This window comes from Chiloscyllium punctatum, unplaced genomic scaffold (assembly GCF_047496795.1).
Source record: "Chiloscyllium punctatum isolate Juve2018m unplaced genomic scaffold, sChiPun1.3 scaffold_471, whole genome shotgun sequence".
NCBI classification, from domain to species: Eukaryota; Metazoa; Chordata; class Chondrichthyes; order Orectolobiformes; family Hemiscylliidae; genus Chiloscyllium; species Chiloscyllium punctatum.
This window is the reverse complement of record NW_027310205.1, coordinates 12,501-15,000: the sequence shown is the minus strand read 5'-3', so window position 1 is coordinate 15,000 and position 2,500 is coordinate 12,501. Positions and strand designations below refer to the sequence as shown.

General features: G+C 65.7%; 1 non-coding gene across 1 annotated transcript; it reads right to left on the bottom strand.

The window, feature by feature from the left end:
* Nucleotides 1–1,093: 1,093 nt before the first annotated feature.
* On the bottom strand, nucleotides 1,094–1,247 carry LOC140472925 (5.8S ribosomal RNA). Its single transcript, XR_011957955.1, has one exon. It is a non-coding gene; the product is annotated as a 5.8S ribosomal RNA (ribosomal RNA).
* Between the last annotated feature and the right edge of the window lie 1,253 nt (nucleotides 1,248–2,500).

Sequence of the window (2,500 nt, the reverse complement as noted above, 5' to 3'; positions counted from 1 at the left end):
ACGGTCAGAGAGAGGGAGAGAGGAGTGCCGAGGCTCAAGTGGCGAACGGTCGCGCAGGCACGCCACGCACATCGATCGCCAGCCGCGGAACGGCACGGCCTTCAGTGGGGCCGGCGGGCGACGCCGCTCCTGAACCCAGCGGCCCCGAGCCGGACGAGTTGAGGAAGGCACGCCGACGGTGACAGGGTACGGAAGACACAGCGGTGGCCTTCTGGCGACTTGGCCCCCGACAGCCCGACGTTCCGCCGTCCTCCCGATGGCCAGGAGGACCGTGCGGGGGTCGGCCGACGGCGTGGTAGGTGTGCCTGCACGGTGACGGAGCACACACCACGCCCGCCAACCCCTCCGTACCTCCCGAGACCGGTGGCAGGACGGAGCGGAAAACGTGCGGACTGAACGGGAGAGCCAAGAGCCAGCGATCCACGCGCGTGCGACCGTCCAAGTCACAGCGTTCGACGAAAACCTCCTCCCTCGGCCAGGCACTCGGCGCCAGCAGGGGAGACAGGATCAGACGCCCCGCCGGCCACTTAAGGCCGAGGACGAACCACGAGACGGGCGGCTGCAGCAGCGGGCGGCCTGCAGCTCCCAGCACTCTCAATCGATCAACCATCGAGTCGGGTCAGCGTGTCAAACCGGCGAGCTCCACGGTCAGGCCGGCGGCGCACCAGCACCGGACCTCCGCGGCTCCCTTCACTCTTTCCACTGCCAGCCAACCGAGAGACGGACCCAATGCGGACGTGCAGAGCTTAGGCAGACCCCCCACTGGAGGCTCAACACTTCGTGGCAGCTCCGTGTCCCAGAGACCAGGAGGGTTGGCACACACACACAGTGTGAACCACCGACAGCCATTCTGGGACCGGTGACAGCCGTGCTGGCCCCACTGCCACGACACAGACGGACGCCAGGCCGCGCTCCCCGGCGGGGGGATGGCGTCGAGCCTGACGAACGGAATGTGCAGGGTGGGGGGGAAAGGCCAAGCGCTCCGACGCCGGAGGGCTCCGGAGTCTGAACTTAGGGGGACAAAGAGGACGGGTCCTCTGCGACACCCCAGCCGCGCTCTCGCCAGCCAAGGCGAGTGCGATTGATTGCCAAACGACCCTCAGACAGGCGTGGCCCCGGGAAGAACCCGGGGCCGCAAAGTGCGTTCAAAGTGTCGATGATCAATGTGTCCTGCAATTCACATTAATTCTCGCAGCTAGCTGCGTTCGTCATCGACGCACGAGCCGAGTGATCCACCGTCAAGAGTTGTCTGAGTTTGTTTTAGGTCTCTCCCTCGCCAGAGGAAAGCGACCCGGACCGCACATACGCTCCCCACCTTGAGCTACAGCCACCTGCACGCCGGCGTGCGGGCGGAGCAGGGTGGCGTGAAGCGATGGGGAGCACCATCCTGGTGCGGCCCGCAGAAACATACGTCTATTGGGGGGAGGAGGACAGGGCGCCCAAGAGGCGATGCGTGCCCCAACGCACCGCAGCGACGGAGGCAGGATCACCGCCACCATGTCGCCCGCCTAGTATCACGAGGCGTGCAGCAGCTTTGCCCTAGGAAAAGCAGAGGCGGGAACGGGCACCGGCCATCGGTTCGGCAGCGTCACTGACGCGTGCACGTGGCGGCGTGTCGGCGAGCGGACTTCCTGCGAGGAGGCGGGGGCGGCACTCGCCCGAGCAGACGCCCGCCCGGCCCAGCCACCGCCGAGGTGGACTGGGAGTCGCGGCAACGGCTCGTCATACTCGTTCCCACACTCACAGCGCAGCTTGCCCGCAAGCCACCGACCACCGATCGACGCCAGGCGCCCCGACCGAGAGCGGGATCGCTCGTTCGCCCTGCTGGCAGTTCGCTGGGGATCACTACTGCACGGAGCTCGGAGACCGACGGGCGGCAACTCGAGAGTCTTTAAACCACCACCCCCATCCCGCAAGTGCAAAGAGGCTGTATACGCACAGACGGGTGAGGGGAATAGGTACCCCGTCGGGTTTGAAGGGAGCGTGACTAGATAGCAACGATGTAAACCCAGCCGATTTGGGAGCGAAAGACCGGCGCCTGCATCACCGGCTTCGTTTCCCGTGGCTGGAGAGTACACCGAAACCCTCCGTCTGTCGCGAGCTCCCGACGACGCGGTGCCGCCAAGCAGCAGGGCCGGACCTGGTGTGGCTCCCCTCGTCGATCACAGACCGGTCGGCACTACTGACGAGACGGTGGAACGGGCTTCGCCCCTTGTGACGAAGGGTGATGCGAACCCGCCCGCCCGCGTGCGTTCGGGGTGGACTCGGCAAACGGAGATTTGAAATCGGAAAGTGTCCTCCTGCCCCGCGCAGGTAGGCGCCCAACAGTTGTGGGGGGTTTGGCGGTGACCACGGCTGCAGGGCCTGCTACCCCGACGAGCTCTCCTGCTGGCCCCGAAACCACCCTCGCGAGACAAGTTGAAACGGAAACGGGCGTACCCCCAAGCCGACGATCCTTTCTTATTTGTTACTTTTTTTTTCACTTGCTCGAGTTGTGGGG